The sequence below is a fragment of the Daktulosphaira vitifoliae genome, unplaced genomic scaffold, assembly GCF_025091365.1.
Source record: "Daktulosphaira vitifoliae isolate Bord-2020 unplaced genomic scaffold, ASM2509136v1 Scaffold_1, whole genome shotgun sequence".
Classification (NCBI taxonomy): Eukaryota; Metazoa; Arthropoda; class Insecta; order Hemiptera; family Phylloxeridae; genus Daktulosphaira; species Daktulosphaira vitifoliae.
The window spans coordinates 58,890,628-58,917,228 of NW_026099572.1; the positions used below are offsets into that span (position 1 = coordinate 58,890,628).

The following is a 26,601-nucleotide window of genomic DNA, read 5'->3' on the forward strand; positions in this document are numbered from 1 at the left end:
AAAAAAAAAACACATCATAGTAAAACCAATACCTTCTCAGCTTCGCATCGAAGCTAAAAAAAACACATCATAGTAAAATTAATACCTTCTCAGCTTCGCATCGAAGCTAAAAATATATTAAAAATTTAATTATTAAAATCAAGGAAATTCAAAAAGAGAATATAGTAAAATGTATTGAGTATAAGGTTAACGTTTGTTAATGAGGTATTCCTCTTGGGCGTATTCAGAATTATTTTAGGAGGGTATTTAATTTTTTTTACTATGTTTAAACATGCTATAGAATTTTTTTTACTAAAAATCAAAGTGGTTATAAAAAAAAGGTCAGTATTAATGGTGTGATGCGTTTTGGCCCTCAAATGAGCCGACAATGACTTCATCTTTTGTTTTCATAACAATGGGCTATTGTATAAATTTTTTATTGTATATATATTTTTATACATTTTACAAAAATCTAAAAAAGTTGAAGTATTTACGAGCTTTGAAATCTACAAAAAAAAACAGACTATATATGACTTTAGAAGCTTTATTGTCCACTTTGTGTTCATTGTTTATTTTTGTATATAATTTGTGGCATCGCATTAATGCCCTTCTAAAATTAATTTTCTCAGTTTAAACATTCCTCTATTTACGACTTACGCTGATTTTCCGTGTACAGTCATACGTTTAGTATCGATGTGTATTTGATCGTAAATCGATAGTGGAAATAAAACATATAATGCACGCGCAACAATGATCGGCTGTTGTGATATTAAGACGTCACCAACTACGCAGCCTGATAACTTGCCACCTATTTGCCTGCCTAAATTCGACGCCTGCTTATATCAGTGGAAGACGTTTTGCGATACATTTCTCACACGCTTAAAAGACAATGTTTCGATTGCAAGCGACATTAAACTTTTTCATCATTTAATGTAATGTTTATCAAGAACAGCATTATCTGTAATAGAATCGATACCTTTAACTGAAACTCATTACCCTATTGCGTGGAAGGCACTCAAAGAGCATTTTGAAAATCAAAGGCTTTTGGTAACAGCCCATGTGGATAGAATATTCGACTTTAAGCCTATTGCCAAAGAGTCGCTACCAGCTTTATCGGCATTTCTAAACATATTCAAAGAGAATGTTGCTGCATTTAAAGAACTCGGAGTCATCGATTTCGCGGATTTCATTCTTTTTTATATGAGCTTCCGTGTGCTTGACATAATTACTCGCCAACTATTGAGTGCAGTGTATCACAATCAAAAGTCCCTACATTTAGCGAGTTATCAGATTTTGTTGATCACCGATGCAAATTACTTGAAAATATGAGAGGTGTTTCATTTATACAACCTAATAAGCCTGAAAGAAAATCAAATGTAAAAATCATCGTTGTATTCGCTACTTCGGCATCTAACACGTCCTCGAATTCATTAATTAAAAAGTGTTTATTCTGTAATGCCATTACATGCCATTTATAAGTGTATCAATTTTAAAAAGGCCACAGCTCAAAGTCGCCGAGATTTTGTACTGCAAAAAAAATTATGTTTCTCCTGCCTTGGATCATCTCACATGATAAATGCTTGCCAGTCTAAGTCATCGTGTCATACTTGTTGAAAACATAATGCTACATTTTAATCAAGCCAATAATGACTCAATAACGTCTCCTATACAATCAAGTGAAACTTCATTGAAACCATCTACATCTAACACTAATACACAATTCGCAGGTACAGCGCGCACCAATACAACTGTCGTACTAGGCACCGCTCGCGTTCGCGTAAGTGACCGTTTCGGGCAAATTCACGTCGTACGCGTATTACTCGATAGTGATTCACAAGTGTCTGCTATTACGACCGAATGTTTCTCACAGCTCAGTTTAACACGACGAAAATGTGCAACAAATATAGTCGGCTTATCTCAAGAGCCAGTCGCCAAGGTCGAAGGAATGACTTATTGTCGATTTAGTCCGCATTTCAATACAGACCGTCGTTTGTTTGCCGCGACATGATAATAATTCCGACTATTACAGCACCTATGCCGTCTATTGTATTACCATACGCGGTACGTGAAAAATACCGGCACTTACAATTGGCTGACCCATCATTTGACACACCGTCACATATTGACATTTTATTAGGTGGTGATATATCTCCCCAAATAGTGCGTTCTCAAGGTGACGTTATTCATACTCCTGGTTTCCCGTCTGCATTGGATACTCTGCTTGGGTGGATTATTGTAGGTAAAGTCAGTCAGCGACAACAGACGTCATTAGTTTCATTGTCCATATGCTCGTCACCATCTATTGATTCTCTTATGCAATATTTTTGGCCCGTTGAAGAACCCGTCGCGCCCGAACACCCGACTACTGAAAGTAAACAATGTGAACGTTGGTTTGCTAAAACGACTACATGCGAAACGTCGGCGAGATTTTGCGGCATTTTGTCAGCAAGTACTTATGCACAGTGATAATAGAGTAGACATATAAATGATATTTATTTAATTTTTATTGAATTAAATGTATGCTAGTGATTAATAAAATAAATTATAAAAATGTACTGGTTTATCCCTTAATGATATATTGTGAGACGGTCCGGCATTTCTACGTCTAACTGAGAAATAATGACCACGGCGTAATTGTGAACTGTTGAAACTGGAGCAATTACCGGAATTTCAACAAAAGGCAATAGTGCTCACTATCGCTAATAATGACACCGTCGCCGATAGTATTATTAAACGTTTTTCGACTCTACCACGGATGCAACGCACAATAGACTATATACATCGATTAGGTTTCAAGGCTCGCCGGATTGGCCCCCCGGCCGCCGGAGGCAATGATGCGGGGAGTCTCGGGTCCAATAACCATTTCCAGAAATCACACTGCAAGCTATTTACCTATCACAACAAGAAAGAGGACCGCGCGACCCTGCGGTCGGTTATAACGGGTGACGCCGTAGCTCTTCCCCGCCCAGTATAGCGAAGACCTTTCCTAGAGTGGGTTCGCAGAGATCAACCACTAGAATTGCTCTCTAGCCGTCTTCAAGATGCACGGCAAAACACCACTACAGTTCCAAAGGAACCGCAGCCGGGATCAGCTTGGGACCACCGCCCGAATTAAGAGTCATGCGCACATGACGGATCAATGCATAACCACGTGCCCCACCAGCATTGGAAACCAAGCCCAACCGAGTCCGACACCATGAATCCGGCACGCTTAACCGACAGCGCGGGCACCCAGATTCCCCGGTTTACCAGTATTGCACAGCAGCCTCTGACTAGTCACGGCCGACGCGAACGTATCTCTGTTAGGCCCACGACTGTACATCTATCCGAACCTACAGCCGCAGGACTGCTGAAGCCCTCAACCTGTTCAACCAGCAAACTGGAATAGGGATATGAGGACCTAGCTTTAAGGGCAAACTCCAACAGATAACAAGTTTACTCGCCAATTTCAACGCGAGAATATTTAACAACGCTTCAAAGACGACAAAAGTGGACAAAATCTGACGACAACCTTGAGATAGGCGATTTAGTCATCGTCAAAGCCCCCAATCATCCACCAACCGACTAGCACATGGGAAGAATTTTACATATACATCTCGGTACTGACGGAATAGTACGGGTAGTGACAGTAAAAACTCAAGACGGTTTATATAAGCGCCCAGTCGTTAAATTAGTCAAGCTGCCAGTAAGTGAATGATCACCGTTAAAAACAATTTTCCTCTTTTAATCCTTGCTTCCTCATAATAATGTTTATTTTCATACAGTTCACTAAATTTAAAGGTACACCTCGCAAAAAAAAAAACTTATGTTATGTTTTTACTTTATTTAACCATTTTTTTGTTATCATTTTTACCTACTTATAAATTTAATATGTATTCATATGATTTTATTAATTATTTAATATGTATTATGAATTGTTTTGAATCTAATTTTTAATATTATTTTTAATGTTTTATCTTTCAGTGTTGTCTAAAGATCAACAAAGATTTTCAAAGTTGTATAATTTACAACTCGAGAAGAAAATGTTGGGTAGAGTGTGGCACTTTCTGTACAAATCAAGAAATTTTACGGTGTCTAAGCAAGGCATTAAATATTAAGTGACGCTAGGTATGATAAGAAATGATTATGAAATTTATGAGAATCTGAAATACGTTCAGGCGTATATAATTTATTGTTTGGACAAAAAAATGATTTGAAGTTTAATTTTTATTCATAATGTAAACAATGAATTTACGTATTCGATATGCACAATTGATGATTGCATACGTGATATGGCGTATGAACAAGATAGTTTTACGATAAAATACATCACAGATATTCATAGATATTATTAGATTATGTTAATAGATTAACCCTGAGAAATACACGATTTACCGTTTTTCCCTGTAAACGAAAAACTACAATTATCGTCTTCTAAATTTAGTAAACTAATGACTACACTAGATCCCAAACGTGGTTACATTGTACATTACCGAGTTCTAGTACAAGCTATAAAACATGGTGTGGTAGTTACCAAATTGCATAAGAGTAATATTAATATTAAACATGCAAACGAATTTGCGCAAAAAAAGCGACCACCACGTTTGGACAAAACAATGATAAAAAAATGTAAGAATATACATATATATATATATATACAAATATTTTTTTAAATTATTTTTGACTTTATAGGAAAAAGTTTGGAGAATGTTAAAAAATATCAAAATATCAAACTCGTATGGAACCCGGAGAAATTGTCAAAGTTGGCTGCAAAACCGTCATATAGCCACACCACCATATTTAATGAAGTTTTAGTTGCTGTTCACATGTACACGGAGAGGATTAATTTGTATAAACCAATTTTTATCGGGTAGGCAATATTGGATATTAGTAAAACTATAATGTTTAAATTCCATTATGAAGTTATGTTACCGTTATATGGGCCCGAAAGGCTCATGTATAATTCATGGACATCGATTTTTTTATCTACCTAATTTTGACTAATAGTTTTCACGATGATTTGAAAAATTATCTGCTCGAATATTTTGATACATCCAATCATCTAATCGACCACCCGTGTTACACCGATAAACATAAAAAACAGCCGGGTACGTTTACTGACGAATGCAAGGACATGCACATGCAAGAAATCATCGCATTATTGTCCAAAGTCTATGCGTATTTGATAACTCTGCAAAACTACAGTGATCAAGTATTTACGAGAGACGTCGATGAAGTGAAACGGTTGAAAAGTGTGGGTCAAGGTGTAGTCAAACACGACATCATGATGGTTGATTATTTAAATTGTTTGCGGTACAGGCTCAAACAAATACGAAAGAAAATGTCGTTAATACGTTCTAAACATCACCGCGTTTCAACAGTAGAAGTTTTTATGCTCGCGTTAACCAACAACTATGCCAAGCGTACGATGGTCGGTGATGAATGAGAATACAAAGATGTGTACACAAATGCGTAGGGACATTATTCCTTACATAACTCGAATAATATTTATTTATATATCAATGTATGATAACGTATAATAGAGTAGACATATAAATGATATTTATTTAATTTTTATTAAATTAAATGTATGCTAGTGATTAATAAAATAAATTATAAAAATGTACTATAATTATTGATTTGGCTATGTATTTTATACCTATATACACACACACACACACTGTGAGAATAAACGAACAACATATAATTAGTTAAATTTATTTTATTGAATAAAGTAACACATCAAGTATATGTAAAAAATAATAATAATCATAAGTATATTATGAATTATCAGTTAACCATTGTTTCAAACACATTACTTTGTATAAAATACACATTTTATGGTTATTCATATGTCTTATACAACGTGGTTGGATTTCATCACATAATTTATGTAGTGGTAGGCACTATTCTTCGATGTCGTAAATATTTTGCCTGAGTAAATAATTTTGCAATATTTGTTTTATCTTCACGCCTTTCACGTAGATACTTTCACATTGTAGCAGTGCCATTATTCTTGGTAACTCGGAATATTCGACGTCTCCGATATTTGCGTCTAAACCTTGATACTTTTTTACCCAGTAATTAGTTTTCGTATTGTCTTCGGTTGCGAACGATTTTGGCATTTTAAACGCCCAGTGAACGAGAGACATTGAGTTCAAATCTACAGCGGACATTTCTTTGATCACAAATGAACGATTGGTCGCCACTACCCCTTGTATATTGAAAATAATTTTCGTGAGAAATATGTTAACGGTATCCATAAGTTGAGTTTCGGTCCAAAACCCAACCATTTAACGTAACACTTATTTCCACTTATGCACAACACTCGTTCTACTAGATATGGTTCTGGATACTGTGTGCGACTCAACTCTTCGGTGTAAAATACACCCTGAATGGGGTAACCCATTAAACATATTAGAGCAATATAGACACTGTAACTCTGTTATTTTAATTTTTTTTTTTTTGCTTACTACTAAATAATTTAATTTTTACATAAACTAACGTATGGAGTATTTACAGCATAAAATAATTTGTGTTTAAAAAAAACACAACTAATAAAACATTTTGTTAACTTTGTAGAAAAAATTATCATGGTCTAATTTTTTTAGTAGATTACAACGCGTGTAAATACTACAACTCTCTTAGATTTTTGAAAAACGTATTGGTGTATTAGTATAGTACATTTTTTATAGTGTTATATATAACAGTATATAAATAATATATACTATAGTCAACATAGACAATGTTGTAAGCAAAAAACTACCTTGTAGTTATAATGTACACGTTGTAAACGGTTGCGTTAAACGTTCTATTCTAATAGTATAAATAATATATTTGTATAACAAACGAGCTAGTAGTAGTAGTAATGCTGTGATATATTGCGCCTACGCGTTATGCACGTGTTCGATGGTTTTTATCAAACACAACAACTGTCGGAATGTCTGGAATGTGTAGTGGAACCACATGGAAAGGGTATTCATCATTTACGATATAACGACTTAAACTTAAAAGAAAATGTCGGGGGTGAATTGGCACGGTGGTATATAGGTTGTTGTAACATATCAAACGCGCGTACTCGATGTGTACTATACGCACGTTGAACCGTTAGCGTGTATCTAAACTGGTAAATGAAATTTTTTTTTTTTTGACCAACCCGACATTCAGTCATTGGTTTTATTTAATAAAAATAAATAACATATCCCCCGCCAGCATAATAATCGTCACCCCAAGCACGACTACCAAAGATAACGTCATTATAACTCATCACTAATGGGCCCCTCACGCTAACTTGGACTACACCGTCGTATACAACGTCATTTTAACGTCACCGCCACTGATTTGCCTTATGTTACCACACAATCAGTACTTACCATTGCTTATTGAGAACAATAGATGACGTAATTTGTCGGCACCTTTGAGGGCTAAAACGCATCATACAAATACTATTAAGGTCATTAGAGCCATATTTTATTTGCCCCTTGCATAACGACTAGCTATGGTAGCAAGGGTCGCCACCACTTAGACGAGGTGTCACACTTATCAGACATGATTACCAGATTTCATAAGTGGAATTTAATTTTACGTTAATTAATAGTTTAATTTAAGTTATTATGTCGTTATATGTAAAAATGACTATAATACCTCGTGGTTTATGTACAATTGTCATACAAGTATGACAATTGAAGTTGTATGTGGTTGATATGTAAAACATACCGTAGCCCATGTCTAGATTAAGGAACGGGGATATAATACACGCGAAAAATTAAGTTACTCGCGTAATAAAATAAATATTACAGTTAAAATTCATAAGAAAATTTAATTTAATTGCTGAAAAAAGAAAATTAAGTTAAACATGGACAAAAATACGAATGTATCAAAAACCATGTCTACAAATAAAGGCAACAAAAATGAAAAACACCAGGTGCGATCTGGACACTCGCTCCATAGCGTTGGCTAGAAGAAAAAAAAGGGTCTCTTCGGAGATCGGGTATCGTTTTCTTTTATAATTATATTTATGTAATGAGCTGTATTTTATTAATTATTTTATTTCATTTTTAGCCAGAAAATAAAAAAAAAAACAAAATTTTGAATTTTTCTAAAACTTTGAGCTTAGAGTGCATCCTGATAATCATATTATATGAAGCTCATATTTTGTAGATCTGATACTTAAACTAATAGGAAAAAATTCTCGGGCAACACTGTTTGAATATTAAAAAATAAAATTTTTTAACTTCTAAAATAGGGGGCACTCTAATATATACTATAATATAATATAATATATTTAATATATATAAAATGGATTGAAAAGCAAATTAAATCGTCATTAAAATTTATATTTTACAAATTAAGGGTTTTTATAAACATATGCGCAGAAATGAGTCAATGTCAAATATTAACACCATACGATTGAATTGATTTTGTATGATATCTCAAACAATGTTAAAAATAAAAAAATTGAGCGGGTCTAGTGAAAATTTCAAACTTTAAGTCACAAAACGATGACGTCAGCTAGTCTTTTTCTTGAAAACGGTCGACATTTTAAAACGCTGGCGGGCGAACAGTAAAAATTTACCGACCTTCGCCAATAATTTTCTCGGAGTCTCGTGACCGAGTAAAAAAAATTTTTGAAAATCCAAACACGCTAAGTAATTTTCCGAGGAAAGCGTTTTTTCCTTATTTTATTATATAATAAAATTAGAGAATAATGTAACTATTTAATATAAATAAATTATATAATAATATATGTAAAAAAAATTGACTTACCATTGTTGTTTTAAGTCTCAAAAAATGTACACTAAGATTTGATAAAATTGATTGTAAAACAGTTATTATAAGGACTTGGAGTAGAATCTATGCGTATTGGCAAATAAGAAATACTTCTAATAACAAATAAAATAAATATAGTATGTTAATGATATATTGAAACACATTATAGCATTTTTTGAAATAAAAATTTCATGAAATGTATTTTTAACATTACAAAAGTCACATACATTATATTGGATTATATTTTATGACTAGTAAATAACGAATGACAAATACATATTTTAACAAAAATGAATTTATAAGGTCTGGGATCACATAATATCAAAAAATTAAATTTAATATTTATTAACTACTAGTTTGCTGGAATTTGCCGAAAATATTTTTATATATTATGTTGAGTTAATCTGTACATTTATTAACTCTTATTGGACTATTTTATTTTTTAAAAATATTAGAGATGTATGTATTAAAATTTTAATACTTGATGGAAGCATCTATAAATAATGTTTTCATTACGCAGTAACAAATAATTTATTTGAATATATATTTATGTGTATTCATACACATTTTAAACTACTCTAACCGTTTAAATAATGCCAAGGTTGTGTTTTACACGCTTAGGGTACAAGGTTCCAACTCGCGTATGGTAAGGAATTTTTTACATTTTTTTCTTAAATCTTTTTATGTTATAATAAATTTTCAACTCCTTTAATTTTTATCTCATTTAGATTCAATAACTTCAATAAGGATCAAGGATCCCATCACCTTAGTCGTCCCTCGCGAGAAAAAATGTCTTGTTCATATTAAAATTATTTTACAATATTTTAGGTTTTAGCTTCGATGCAAATCTGAGAAGGTATTTTTTTGTGACTATCATTTATTTTCTCTGCTATAATTTGACCTACTTTTTTCAACGATACGTCAAATGATAACAATTAGGTTATGATATTACCATCAAAATTGAAAAAATTTTTTACATTCCCCGTAAATGAAGGAAATTCGCGAAACAATTTAAAAATCACTAATTTTCAACATTTTTTCAATTTTTTTTACTTAAAACTGTCATAACTTTTTTGAAAACGACCAAATCAATATAATTTTTTTTGTAAATAGATACCTTAGGTATTGACCTATCTTTTGATATATTTTTATGAACATTTGACTCCTGACCAGCCCACAGGAAGGGTTTCAAAATCGCAACTTTTTCACAAAAAATTAACTTTTTCAACTTAACTTTTGAAAATGTTCCAAAAAAACTGACACCAAAATATACCTTAAATTAAAGCTTACGTAATATAATTTAATTTGAAAAAAAAGTTGACCTCTGGACTTGTCTTCGTGGTGAAAACGGACATCAAAGTTAAAGAAAAACGTACGATTTTCTTGAAAAAATTCTTGATTTTTTATTTTATAATATTAATTTTATATTGCTATAACTATCGGAAAAATGTATGGATCAATATTATTATTTTTTTATAAGCAATTTTTATATACCCGTTTCATCTGACGCACTTTTCTATCTATCACTAATCTATCAACTAAACAGTTACTTGTCTTATGTTCTTTATACAGAAAATTAAAATCATTCATTTCTAATGTTTTCAAAGTATTTATTGACGAATCAAGTTTGATATGATAAATAATAAAATATATAATATGAGATATAATAAAATTTAATAATACGATCAATTGAGTTAATTTTTGTTTTGATTGATTCTTTTAGTTAAAGTAAATCATTAAAATTTTTTTACTATAAATTTTCACAAAACTTTATCAAAATTTTTCATAAACTTTAAAGTACCAAAAAAATTGATTAAAAATGAAATTTTGGACTGATTATTTTTAATATATTAAAAATCAAAGTCAGTAATAATGTGAAAACACATTTTTTTCTTTTAATTATTTTAAATGTAATTAATAATAATATAAAAAATTAGAAGTGATAGAAAAAGTTTAATTGCAGATTTGAAAACAGTTGATTTAAAAAGTATATTTTTGATTTTGATGAAAGTTTCTTGTAGTCCAGTGCATTCATTTATAGTGACACCTATATGTAGTACATTTTGATTACCATTTAAGGGTTCAACACAATCATCTTGACCTATAAATATATAGTAGGATTTGTATTTTTATTTTATACCGCGAAAGGTATTCAAATTTAAGAGAAATTATTCATTGTATTACCATATTTGATTTCAAGATTACTAAGATTGTCCATTATCAAAAGCAATTTTCCTGAATAATAATCTAGAAACAAAAATTAATATATATTGATATTTATAATACTAATATTCGACTTATTGATATTTAGTTATTAATTAGTTTTTATTGAATGTTACAAAAGTTTTAAATGTGCAGGTTCGTTTAGACATATATACACTTAAAATTTTAGAGTTCATAAAATTAATAATTGTATATAGTATATGTAATTATGCATCTGTAGTATGAATTAGAAGACTACAAATTTTAATCACTTAATAGTTTGGACAGTTACCAATCGAATTTTTTTTTTAGTTATTTAATAAAAGATCAAAGAGCAACAAAGGCATACTTTCAAGAGTGTCATTGGGTTAGTGTAAATTTTTTTCACTACTGTAAGTAATTTTTATATACCAACTACGTGTATAATTTGCTTAAATTACCATTATTTTCAATGATTGGACATCGACATTTTGAACATGTACTATTGGTTTGTAACCATTTGTCTAAACATACTTTACAAAACAAATGTCTACAGAATTTTAAAAAGTACAATTCTTGGCTAAATTCATACAAACAAATAGGTAACACTTCATAATTTATGTAACAAAATAAAAAGTAAAATATTACAATACTAATATTAAACATTTTTAAATATTTAAGAAAAAGATGCGCGACGTAAGCATTGACCGTCTGCTTTTTTCTTGATACCATAGATAGAAAAATGAAAATAATATTGATACTTTTTATTAGTATCTTTTAGTTCCCTATATTTTTTAATTTAACAATTGGCCAGTTTTAAGCACATTTATAATGTCACCCTAATAGTATCTATCAAATGAGAAGGGATTAGGGGGATATATCTCTCATTGACACACCTTTTTTTACATTTAAGCTGATTCAAATGTTAAAATGAATTTTTTCGACTTACAAAAAAAAAATTGAAATAAGTTTAACATTATATTCTATGTCAATTAGTTCTATATAATATTCATGAAAATCAGTGTACTCCCTTATAAGGTATTTTAAAATAAATTAAAATACAATACCAAACATTTTAACATCAAAATTGCATGTTTTTTAACTACGGCAACCATTTTCACATAGAAAATAAGTAGTCGGGACAACTTTTTTTTTGAACTTATTGTACATAACATCAACTTTCTTTTAGCATATGTCTGAAGCTCGGAGTATTTCTGGAACATTTTCAAAACTTAAATAGAAAAAGTTAAATTTTTGTGCAGAAGTTGCTATTTTGAAACCCCCCCGTGGGCAGGTAAAGGGTCAGATTTACCAAAGAATTTATATATATCAAATGAAAAGAAAAATGTCTAAGGTATCAATATAAAAAATAATTATTTTAAATTGTTCATTTTTCAAAATGTTATGACAATTTTAAGAAAAAAAAAACTGTTGAATTTACCAATTCAAAATATCGTAATTTTTTTTGGGGATTTTCACTATTTACGGGGAACGAAGGCAAAATTTTCAATTTTTGAGGGTAATTTCTTCAACTAGATACGATTTGTGATTTTTTGACGTATCGTCAAGAAAAATCGGTCCAGTAAGAACTGAGAAAAAGTAGAAACAGACACAAAAAAAAAAGTAATTAACACATCATTGTAAAATTAATACCTTCTCAGCTTCGCATCGAAGCTAAAATGATTAATCCCAAAAATTTTAAAAATTAAATTTTATTAGGATGTTTGGAAATAACACTTTTTGGATGTATTCAATTATAATAATAATAATAGTAATTAATGTGCATGAAGTTAAATACATGATTTAAAAAATTAATAAAAAAATAATAATATATTATTACTAATATATTAGTATTAAGAAATTATAAATTGTATATCCGCAGTGGCGCAACTTGAGTTCAAATCTTTGGAGTGCTACAATTATGAACCGCTTACAAAATTGTGGAGGGCATCGCCCCCCACATCTTCAACTTTACATAACCTCAATATTTAAAATATAATACTGTTATTATATTCGCAATATCGCTTTTGGAAAAATTAATATAACACATTTAATTTTTTTACTATATTATTTGATTATATTATATTTTTTTTTTATTTTATACCAATAGAGTAATTTTAATGTGTTATACATAATTTTTGGTCAACATTTGCAAATATGGTTAAAATTTCTTCGAAAACATACCAATTAGCAAGAACCCTTTCAATATTTAAAATACTTAAACGTAAAACGTTGTTGCAACAAGCTGCATCGCAACCAGTATTTCAACTTCCACATGGAGGAAAAACATTGTTCGGATGTCACAGAACTAACCGGTATAGTTAAAGCAACCTGGATTAACTTGTGTACAATCGGAAATATTTCTTTATTTAGAATTTCTTTTATTTCATTTATTACTGTTTTGTAAGCAATCTTTTGCTACTAGCATTTTTTATTTTAAGCATTCGGTGTTTGAATTTATTAAGTCCTAAAATCATAGAATATTTTTAACTTTCTAAAATGTAATAATTTTATTACGTTTGGTACTTAATAACTTATTTAATATGTATCGTATAATGTAGAATAAAATGTTGACTATTTTCATAATCCATATTTATAAAATAATCAATTGCTTTAGCCATACTAAGATTTTCATTTGAAAACCTGAACTCTAAATTTTTAATAATGGTATCAATAATTGGGAAATAAATTGATTGCCTCCTATACGCTTCAACTGATTGTTTTTGTTCTTCATAGTTAGCTTCAGTAGCCGTTTCCAAATGAAAATTTTTCAAATTATTTGGTTCGCTTCTTTTTCGTTTTGATACTTAAAATTTTCTTTAAATAATTTGTTTTAAATATTCATATTAACTATAACAAAAAATCAAACTCATTAGGATTAGAGCCATTTAATGATATTTCATTTATTTCACAAAATTGTGCAATTTTAGTACTTAATAATTTCTCCATAAAAATATAATATTAAATTATTAATTATCAATTTCATACAAAATTTAATTAAATAAAATTAAAACTATATTAAAAATATTATTAATTTAAAAACTAAAAAATATTAAACTCAAAAGCTATAAAAAATTACTTAAAAGTTGCAAATAACGAAAAACACGCAGATATCCGCAACTTTTTAGTTATTTTCTTGTAGCTTTTGAGTTTAATTTTTTTTAGTTTTTAAATTTTAACACGGCCACGGCGTCCCTCTCACACACAATTACAAGTCGCAATTTAGACAACGAAACCATACAAAATCCGTTCGCCACCGCACAGATGACGCGAGGATCAGTCGAAACAAATCGTACTGATACGCGCACTTGACGGAACAAATACGCGTAACGTTCAGGACGAGCAGCACGACCCATAATAACGCGGAATTACAACAACGTTTGACGGAGATCGAAGAGCGCGAAGCGCGCAATATACAACGATTACCCGCCCAGACTATGCGCACGTCTCCATCACTACCTCAAACGAGCACGCACGAATCAACTTTTCATTTAGACGCACGCCCACAACACACGGGACATTTCGGGTCAAATTAATTCATGCCACCGACACGTGATTTGTCACTGTCCTCATCAACCCGCTCATTTACACATTTGGCGACTGTACCGCCCAGTAATCCTACTGTTATACGTCCTCCGTCTCCTGAGTTCACGGGAAAATATAAGGAAGACCCGAGGGAATTTCTGGATCAACTAGAAAACCTCCTGACTCAATCCGGTATCCACTACTATTTGTGGGTGAAAACCGGGGTACAGCTTTTAAGGGACACGGCGTTTACTTGGTGGGAGTCCATTAAGCTGAACAACATGTCCTGCGCCAATTTTCAAGGGAGTTTTTCGTAATGTTCGTTAATGATAGCATCCAAGCCGAGCTGGAAAACTAACTCATGACAACACAACAGGGGCCCCATCAGTGTATGACAGAATTTATTATAAATAAACAATGTTTAGCGATGCGAGCATGCCCCAGTTGTTCCGAGCAGCACATCGTAGATCATGTAGTCAGTCTCTTACGACGAATATTACGGTAACATGAAAATGCGAAGTCCGAGTACGCTAGACGATTTGTGCGTAATCGTGAACGATCTCGACAGGTCCTTACGCACGGGTAGGCTAAAAGCCAACTTAAAGCCGTACGTACCGCCTCCTGCGCCTCCCAAACCACCGCAAGTTTTTCGATATCGGGCGGGCGCACTTAACGCAGAACGTCCTCCCGACCCTGCCGATATTGCGCAGCAGCATTGGCACATCAGTTGCCCTAATAGGCCGACAGTTTCGGGAAACGGGCATCAGCCACGGAAAAATTAGTCCACTCTCCGGGCTCAAAAATACAATTCCGATCACCCACTATCAAACACACAATCCAACGCGCAGCGTTCGTCATTGATAACGAAATTGAGCGCGTTCCTCTCGGCCAAAATAATGAAATTTTTATTGACCTTCCACTTCACCTCGACCATTCACCGGGCCACCAACCACGACTACGGCCCTTCGCTTACGACGCAGGACAAGCTGTAGCCCCTTTAAATTCACTNTTTTTTGTGACTATCATTTATTTTCTCTGCTATAATTTGACCTACTTTTTTCAACGATACGTCAAATGATAACAATTAGGTTATGATATTTGGATATGTTATTTAAAAAAATTAATCATACGGTCGAGAAAACAAAAAGTCCCCGTATTATACGAGTCGTATACCCAAAATTATTTTGGACACAGTGGGGGAGGGGATACTAGCCGAGACGGTCTACCTGCTTATGGCGATTGACACCGCCGACGGACAAACCGTTTAGACGCTCCCCGTTCGAACCGTAAACCACCCGAGTTTTGCCAAACAAACACGCCCGCGTAAAATTACAACCCCCGTTGTGGAACTTGAATTTTACAACGGTTTTGTGACGGCATTATTTGACTCACAAGCGCAAAAGTCATATACTACCCCGGCAATAACCCATAAATACGGAATTGTGCGCAAAGGACCCACACACGCGGTTAGACTAGCAGACGGCCACATGACACCAACCGCCGGCACCGCTACCTTTACCGCGAACATCGCAAATCTGACAATCACTTTTACGGCTGTTATCTTAGAGAATCTGTACTATGATATACTCCTGGGACACGACTTTCTAACAGAACAAGAAGTCTCCTGGGACTACGCTGCAGGTACAATTCACTTGGGCGCGACGCGACGCGACGCACTACAGCTTGTTGTAAAGCGAGTACTCGGCACACGCTACCCGATGTAGATCTATCAACACTAGAGATAGCAGGTGACACACATTATTAACGCGCACTATAAAAAATTATTCTACGATATTTAATGACACAGTGGGACGCACAATGCTTTTCGAACATAACATCGTTCTAACATACCCGACGCCTATCGCGCAAAAACCATATCCGTACCCGCTACACAAACAATAAGCGATAGACGAAATGGTAAGCGGCATGGAATCGCAAGGTCACATAGAATCCAGCACTTTCTCTTGGTCAGCACCAGTCGTGCTGGCTAAGAAAAAAGACGGCTCATATCACTTATGTGTTGACTACCGGCGACTTAACGAAGTGACCGTATCAGACGTGTATCCCATGCCTAATTTAAACATAATGAATAGAAGCATAAGGGTGGCGAAAATTTTCACTACACTTGACTTAAAATAGGGTTACTGGCAATGCTTTTAACAACAAAACGTACGCGAATAAACTGCGTTCATATCATTTTAATAAAATCGGCATTTTAATAAAACAGAGCTTAAAGTATCCGGCCCGCAAGGACCAATGTTGCGTACGAGGCAGCTAGACCGTGGAACAGCTAGTTGTGCACCGCACTAGAGTGCCGTTTTACCTTAAGCCTGTTTAATAAAACGTTAATATTGATGCGGGAGTGGGTCACCTAGGAGATGACGGCTAACTATACATCCAATAAGTAAACGAGAGTAGATAATAATTAAATAACAAATAATCACATATATTAGAAATTCCTCAAAGAGTATCTTAAATTTAAGGGGTAACGGGGGGGGCCCTTAAAATACTAGTGGCCGGCGAAGCGGCATAAAACATACAGTTAATCTCAATTAAAACAAACAATAAATAACATTAAAAATAATATAACACTCAGCTGTATAGATGACGTTGTTGATGTTGATGAGTGGACTGTATGAGATCTTGTAGTAATGGTGTCGAACATCTGAGTATGACGAGTCAGAGTGTAAATCCAGGTACGTAATGGCAGATGAGAACAGAATACGGCAATGATAATGTTTAGTGATGGCCAGGGCCCAATCACTAGTGGCGTGCAAAGGCACGTAAACTTTGAGCACAAGGGTGCAATAAAAAAATAATAAGAAACTATGGCGTACAACGGCCGAACAATTTACTATTCAAGCGAAGGCGCTTGCAACAGAAAAAAGTGACACGTAAAACAATCGACTGACTTACGACAATGTACTGTCCATGGATGAAAAACGACACGGAGGTCATCGATTTGCTGAGATGGGTGGGCAAGGGGGTGAGTAAAGCAAGATGCTGGTGATCAGCTGTCCCACGAAATAATATAATAAATGATCTTTATAACAACTGGTCAATTAGATCCTTCTATAGGCTTTCTGTACCATACATACTCCCCGCTTTGAAAGACAAAGGCTTTCAAAATAACTTGAATGAATATGAACTTAGCTTGAGATGTAGTCTTAATAGCATGAAACAACAACGTGAACAAAATATGATCAAATAAATAATAATTTAACGTAGTCTTATAAAACACTTATCAAAAAATACGCGACTTTGTAAGCGAACGGTCAACGAATCAAATTCCACGGTACTTTACATTGTATATACAAGAGACCAAATTACGCGGTAGTGTTGAGTTGTAAGCTGAACACTTGCTGTTGTAAATAGTCGATGTTCTATAATTCTGACGAAGTGCTGGTGCGTTGGTCGTACTTAGTAAAGAGCATCGAGTTTGATCATCAGAAGGCCAATGATTGTAGATGTTCCTTTTAGCGTTGTATAAACGTTTATGAAACTTTGGTTTATAAGAATGAATATTTTGCGATACAAAATACACAAGCTATATTATATAAATCATTTTTAACATTTCTAATTTTACTTACTAAAGAATTAAAAAATTTTTAAAAAAGTTGAATTGATTTTTTTTAAAGTGTGTTTGCTGCAATCAGGATAAATCTTTCGATGCTCAGAAACTACTTGTAAGAGAAACTGAAGTTGGTCCTCATCATGGGTAATTTTGCGATTAAGGTCTTGGATCAATGAAACTCCCCTTTCTGCCGCGTCAGAAATAACTCGAAGATTCTTAAAAACTTCCTCTGCTTTTAAGTAGCTTTTAGACTCGGTCCAGTTTACCACGTCATTTTTCAAAAAATCATCGACACCAAATTCTGTGAAAATTTTTATTGTATTTTTGTTAGCTAATTCATGAAGCTACAAATTTTCAACATCGTGTTGGTCAATTTTCGGTCTTACATTGCGAACTTCTGGAGAGGTGTTATTATTTATGGCGTAAATTATCTTACATTTGGTTTCAACTGGGACATTTTTGTCGATCAGACCAACTAACTCATCTGACAAATAACATAAATGACCCATCATTTTTTTTACAGTGGTTTTTGAAATATGTTAATTATCATATTTTATTAAGGTCTTTATCAGTCATTATTTGGAGCACATGCCGCATGGAGCACAATAAGTTATACGCTGCACAATACATAGGAATAACCCTGTCAAAGGTGTAGATAAAATGTTTTATTTATTGATATAGTAATAATACAGTTGTATAAGAATATATTACAATTGCGATAATACTAATACTTATAAGTATAGCATAGGAAAAATATCGTATGATATTCTGTATGATAGAAACTTTCAATTGCTTGGGATGGCTCAAAAATAATTTTTTTCCAAGTTATTTTTATAGAACTAGTAAATAATGAATTGCAACTACATATTTCAATAAAAAAGTATACTAAAGTTTTATTAACACGTATTATATCGAAAACTAAATTTAATAATTATTTATTAAATTATAAATGTTCAATAATTAAATTAATTTATATATTTTGTGAGCTGATGTGTACATTTATTTTCTCTTATGAAGTTTGGACTTGTAACGTGACATAAAATTAACCCCTAATTTTTTGTATATTTTGTAAATATTGTACTCTGGTTAAGTCGAATACATGCTGCGACGACGTTTAGAAGAGCGTTCTGGTACTTTTCTTCAGCGCATCAAGATATGTTTCGGGTGATCACAGATTCTGGAGGATTGTGTGGTTGTAGAAACATGTCAAAATTATCTACATATGTACATGGACGATTTTTGAAAAAAGTTACAGCCTTCCAAAATTTACGTTTTTTTAAACTGTTATAACTTTGTTTAAAATTAACTCCGATTATGGGAGTTCAGTTGGGAGTAGGTGCCGAAGTTGTGACTAGAGCATGCTACCTACTTGATACTAAACTCAACAATATTGGTAGTATAAGCATGGCGGGTACAGACTCTCAAAGAGGCCGACAATGACGTATTCTATTGTTCTCAGAACAATGGGCTATTGTTCTTGAAAAACAATAGATACACAGGTGACGTATCGTTGAAAGAAATCCGTTCAGTGAGAGCTGAAAAAAAGTGGTAACAGACAAAAAAAAAAACACATCATAGTAAAACCAATACCTTCTCAACTTCGCATTGAAGCTAAAAATTGAAAAAATGTCGAAAATTTTTAAATTTGTAATTTTTTATAACATTTCTGCCATTAACGGGGAACGAGGGAAATTTTTCAATTTTTAAAGAACACCCAGTTTACCATTATTTCTATCGTGTTGAATATCAGCATCGTGGAATCCCTCATGTTCATATGATTATATTGCTTGTTAATGCACCTCAATTTGACCCTGCCAAGCCGGAAACATTTGACGCCTGTGTGACCCTTATAAATAAGTATATACAATGCATGGTTTCCAAAGACAGCCCTGCGTATGCATATAGCAAATCAAAACAAACTCACCGTCATACACATACTTGTTATCGTAGTGCAAAAGACAAAGAGACTAACAATTGTCGATTTAATATACCTTATCCTCCAATGAAAGAAACTTGTATATTAACACCACTAACGCCGGAAACCAGTTCAAACTATAAGGAACGGTTACATAAATACAAACTTTTAATGCAATACCTAAGGAATTATAAATCTACAGAGAACCAATCTATAGAAGAAATATTGTATAATTTATAAATAACATCCTACAACGAATATAAATCTATTATTAGGGTTGGGATTAAACGACCCATGGTATTTTTAAAAAGAGATATGGAACATCGTATGGTATCTGGGTTTAATGAAATTTTACTTCCCTTATGGGAATCCAACATGGACATTCAGTTTATTTTAGATACATATTCGTGTGTCAAATATGTCATTGAATACATAGGGAAAAGTCAGAGAGGTATATCTAAGCTTATGAAAGACATAGTGGATAGTTTAAAATCATCATCGGACATGTCTGTGAAAACACAGTTATGGAAAATTGCGGCTTCATTTTCCGGAAGTCAAGAAATATCTGCTCAAAAAGCGGTCTACACTTGTTTAGANCTCAAGAAGCGGTCTACACTTGTTTAGGAATTAAACAATCATGTACATCTACTGGTCACGTATTTATTAATACAAATCATTCGGATAAAAGAACTCGCATCGTTAAACCTATTGCTCTTCGTGGTCTAATGAAACCTGAATCTACTGAGATATTTTGTGATGGACTAATAGAATATTATTCATGTAGACCACTTTATTATGAAAATTTAACTCTAGCTGAATTTGCAGCTGACTTTGAAATTAAAAATAAACAAAAATCATCTAAAAAGTTGTATAATTCTGAATCTGATGATACAATAGACGTTGAATCAAATGATGATGTATTCATGAAAATAATGTTCTAATTGTGAAACTCAACAAGTTTATACACAAGCGTAAGATTCGAAAAATTATTCGCTATGTAAGATTTAATATTGATAAAAGTCCTGCCGACTTTTATAGGGAAAGAGTTATGCTGTTTTTTCCTTGGAGAAATGAATACACTGATATAGAAAATATAAATTGTCAAGAAGTATATGAAAAAAATATTGAACAAATACAGCAAATGTATTATCAGTTCAATAAAATTGAAGAAGAAGATTTAGAAGAGAATGTAAATAACGTTGTAAAGCAACAAGATATTAATGAGACTGAATTACCAGATGATTGGGACCCAAACATGATGAAATAATGTTGGATGTAGAGGATTTTAATGACAATGATGATGCTGGTAATTCAGATAAAAATAATGAAATTAATGGAATGTTTAACGTACATAAAATTGATAACGAACAATTTATAAACCTAGTGAAATGTATGAATGAAGGTCAACGCATGATTCTCTACCATGTTGCTAATGAACTTAGACAGCAAATATGGGGATCAGGTGCACCTAGTATTTTATGTTATGTAACTGGTCCAGCTGAGGCTGGTAAATTTGGACTTATACGGACTTTAGCTCAATCAACAATTAGAATAGCTAATCTGAGGCCAGATATAGATGATTTGTCACTTACTCCTGTGTTACTCACAGCGCCTACAGGCAAAGCAGCATACGGAATAAGAGGTTTAACATTTTATGCCNATACGGAATAAGAGGTTTAACACTTCATGCTGCATTTAAATTACCAATTAATCAATTTTCTGGGATATTACCAAAACTTGGTGCTGACATATCAAATACTTTACGGTGTCAACTGGCTAATGTCAAACTACTCATAGTTGATGAAATTTCTATGGTTGGCTTAAAGACTCTTGGTTACATTGATCAACGATTTAGACATATTCTTCGTATTGACAAACCATTTGGTGATATAAATGTGATTGTTTTTGTTGACTTTTACCAATTACCCCCAGTTCTATCCACACCACTCTACGAGCATATCGATCAAATAGTTGCTAAATATCCAACTGCGATAGAATTAATAGCGACGAAAGCGATATGGGAAACTTTTCAATTTTATGAATTAACTGAAATTATGAGGCAGAGAGATGATAAAGAATTTTCTGAAGTATTAACTAAATTAGCAAGAGGAGGACTAACTAAAAAAGATATAGCCTTTTTTATGAAACTCGTAAAACCGTTGGAAATTAGTTTTCAACCTGGAGTTATGCATTTATGGGCAACAAATAAAGAGGTAGACGATATGAATACGAGAGTATTAAATAGTTTAAATACTACTAGTTTTGTATCTGAAGCAATAGATACATCAGGGAAAAAAGTTGATATTACAGCTGCAAAGAAACTTCCAAGGCAAAAAACTATGGGATTGCCTAAGACACTTATACTAAAAGTAACAGCAAAATATATGATTGTTACAAATATCAATACAGAAGATGGTATTGTTAATGGCGCTATTGGTGAATTGATGCAAATTAACCGTACAGTAACTGTTAGTGGTAAAGAAGTTGCCCATAGAGTGTGGATAAAATTTGATGAACCAGAAGTAGGTTCAATTACAAGACAAAAAGTTAAAGGGAAGTTGTCCCCTCAAGGAAAAGTATTTGACGACTGGTCTTAATGGACACCTATTGAAATTACGCATTTGGAATTTCAAATTGGTAACTCAGAGAACCGGAAAGTTACTCGAACACAATTACCTTTGGTTGAGGCATTGGCCTTAACTGTTCATAAATCGCAAGGGGCAACTTATGAAAATGTTGCATATCATGTGCCTAAAAAGTATTTACTGTGCAACATGCTTTATGTTGGATGCAGTAGAGCAACATCGGCTAAAGGCTTGAGTGTAGACTATTTTCCATCTAATCCGCCAAAACCGACTGTTAAAGTCAATGCTGAAATTATTAGACTGCGATCTTGTACAATTAAACCTAAATTTGAATTTTTGGCATCAGATAATCACACAATATAAGATCATTGAACAAATATGTTGAACACATTCTTGCTGATAAAATACTATTAAAATCAAATTTATTATTTTTCCAAGAAACTGGATCTACAGATTCTGATTTTTTTAATATTGAAGGTTTCACAGAGACATGGAGAATCAATAAAGTGCATAACAATGGCAAAAGTGGTTCAATATGTTTCATTAACAATAATATACGCCATATTCTCGAATCAAGTGAACCTTCAGTTATTACTCATAATAAAGAACAAATGGAAATTATTCATGTTATCCTTGATAATTACATATATGTCGATTTATATGTTTCACCTAAATTTCCTACATACAAAATGTGTGAATGCTTAAAAAATATCATTGGTATTAATGAAGAAAACATAATTTTTATTGGAGATTTCAATATAAATTTCTATAAAATCCCAAATGTTTTAAATAAAACTGTAAAAGAAATGAATTATAAAATACTTGTCAATGAAATTACAACAGACTATGGAACTTGTATTGACAATGTCATAACCAACACTGATTTTAATGTAATTGTTTATGAAAATCTAGTGAGTGACCATAGACCTTTGATTTTAGTGGACAAAGGAACAAAATCTCCTTCTCGATCTAACAACCAGGAAAGGATTGATAACTACTCTATACCACCACTGAAAGAAAAACTACAATCCTCAGAGGATTTAAATAAACACATTGAAAATTCATTGCAAATAGTTGTTCACGGTAAAGATGATGACGCTCTTATTGAGACTGAAGATATGGAAGGTATGGAAGATATGTTTAATCGTTCAATGAGCATTACTGATGACAATAATCATTCAGATGTATCAATCGAAAAAAAAAATATTGTGAAAAATAAAATAAATGTATATAATATAAAGATTTCTAGAAAAATCGTTGGATTTATAAATATGGATAATATATCATGTTATGCAAACTCTGTTATTCAAGCTTTATACCATTGTGATAAGTTAGTAAGTGCAATTCATAAAGGTAAAATTGGAGAAAAATTGAAACAACAGCTTATTGGCTATGAAGCAAATAAAGTGACTGATACGTTTGAAATAAGAAGATATGTCGATAATACTTTAAACAACACGATTTTTACTAGAAATAAGCAAAAAGATTGTGTAGAATTTATGGAAGCTTTAATGAATTGTAACCGTAGTATATATGATATTTTATTAAGTTTTACCGAAAAATGTATAAGCTACTATGATAATTGTAAAAAAGAAATGTGCAGTCAAGAGGAACGAAATCTTGTGAAACGTTTAGAATTACCTTCTAATCGTGAACATAGTATAGAGCTAGAAAGTCTACTTGAATTGAATAAAAATAAATGGACATCCATTGCTGATTATTCTTGCCAAAACTGTAATCAAAAAGGAGGTTTCAAAAGACGACACGAAATAATAAAGGCAAATGATTAGTTAGTATTACAATTGTCATTATTCAATTCTGCTTGGATAAATGGTCAAAATGTAATTAATAAAATAACAGATATGAATTTGAAAAATATTTCTAAAGCTCAATTCACAATCGACAATTTTTTTTAGTCGCTTTTGGCTACAATTTTTCATTTAGGCGATGATACTAAATCTGGACATTATACCGTATATTTAAAAGAAAATTTCAAATGGGTATGTTGCAATGATAAAAATGTATCTGAAAAGAGATGGCCATGTAATGGAAANGTACGATACGACAATTTGTTTACAAATATCGGCCGGGTCAAGAAATAGACTGACGGCTTGGTGGGGGGGAGTTGACACGGCACCGCCTTTTGCTCTAGGCTGGCGCTCACCCGTGTCTCTCTCGATATCAGCCGTCCAGCTATTAATATGACAATCGGTTGTCATCGGTCGTCACCCCGCCCTTGACACTGAGATAAGGCCGCCGCCGAATATGGATTACCGATATTGCGGTCTGTTCCGTTTTCGACGTACACCTCGACTGGTGGGTTATTTTTGGTGCTGTGTCTTTTTTTTTGTTTTCGACGTACACCTCAACTGGTCGTTCTTATTTTGGTTTTGTTTTTCTGGGATCCTCTGTGTTCTTTTAATTGGAATATATTAAGTTATATTTAACTACTAATCGTTTTATATATATATATATAATCGTGTACACTAGTGCGGTTGTACCATTTTGTGGATTACGCAATAACTCGCTGACGATAGTAATCTAAATTGAAGTATATTAATTAAGATTTAACTATTACTCATTATATATATATATATCTATATATATATATAATCGCGTACATTTGTGCGGTTGTACTATTTGTGGATTACGCAATACATATCATAANTACCTATTATCATATCATACCTAATTCGACAATATATACTTTAAAAACATTAGATATTAATGATTTTAATTGTCTTTATGGAGAAAGTTGGCTAAGCAACTTTGTAATTGATATTTGTTTGGCCATACAGTCTATGAATAAACAAACAGTTTTAAAAGTTTTATACTGTAACGAAGTAACAGAAATTTTAAGTAGTACGCAAAAAAATCAAGAACAGAAAAATAGGTATAACTTCGAAAAAAATAGTACTGTCATTATGCCATGGCATGTAGAATTATCAAAAATGAATCATTGGATTATTGCAGTAATTAATTTCGAACTTAAAGAGTGTTGCATAATAGACCCAATGAATCCTACTAAAGATCCAAAATACAATCAGCAAAAGTTTCAAAAATTATATAGAGGGTTAAAAAAACATTGTACTTATGTTAAAAAACCAATTCCTCAAGTATCATTGGTTCAATGTAAAGCCAAAAACATACCAAAAACAAGTTGATTCTTATAACTGTGGAGTTTATGTAATATACTACGCTATCACAATAATAAATAAGTCATATTTCGACAAGAAGTTCAACTNACAATAATAAATAAGTCACATTTCGACAAGAAGTTCAACCCTAATAATTATAGAAACGAATTAAAAAGTTTACTGCTAGAAAATTCAGGTGACATGGCAAACATATGTTTATATTGCCAAAAGTATATAGAACATCACAGCAGAATTGAATGGGTGTCATGCACTACATGTTGTCGTCGTGTGGTTACTGATTGTATAGCTGATGAGTATAGATTAAATGATTACAAACATTTTGATTTCTATTGCATTTTGTGTGACAAGACTAATAATTAAGTAAAACTATTTATTATAAAAATGTTATTTTTAATGAACAGCAAATCGTCGTCTCCCTAAAAAAAATCGTTTTTTATTAATATAGTATATTTTAAGTGAAAAATCTAAACCTTTAATTTTGATGGATGGATATAAATTTTGTTTTCATAAAACGTTTTAAATTTTTACCTTCATATTAGTAATTATGTTGACAATAATTGACTACATTTTAGCTTCGATGTATTTTATTTTATATTAATTCAACTTAAATATTTTTATCTCAAGACAAAATAAGAGTAAAATATCTTCTCTACTACTCATCGAAGCTAAAAAAATTTTTGGGAGACTTAACAGTCAACCTCCTCGTGGTGTCTCCTGGGTAATGCTTATAGACTGAAGTATGAAAAATTATAAACTTTTATCGTTTCAATAGACTAAAGTTTAGGAATGAATTCATATGTGTACTGAGAATCAACTCGAACATCTTCTAATTTGGCCAAGGTAATTGTAAATGTAAGTTAAATTAATATAACACTTAAGTAAATTGATGACCTTATCACTGTGGCCTCCACTTTTATTACCTAGTTGTACATTTTT

General features: G+C 32.4%; 1 protein-coding gene and 1 long non-coding RNA gene across 2 annotated transcripts in view; one reads left to right on the forward strand and one right to left on the reverse strand.

The window, feature by feature from the left end:
- Positions 1-26,601, forward strand: part of LOC126894757 (uncharacterized) — a 239,303-nt gene that overhangs the window by 143,849 nt on the left and 68,853 nt on the right. The window lies entirely within an intron of this gene.
- Positions 10,687-11,334, reverse strand: LOC126909305 (uncharacterized). Its single transcript, XR_007705003.1, has 3 exons — positions 11,222-11,334; positions 10,912-10,974; positions 10,687-10,828 (listed from the first exon to the last, which is right to left on the reverse strand). It is a non-coding gene; the product is annotated as an uncharacterized LOC126909305 (long non-coding RNA).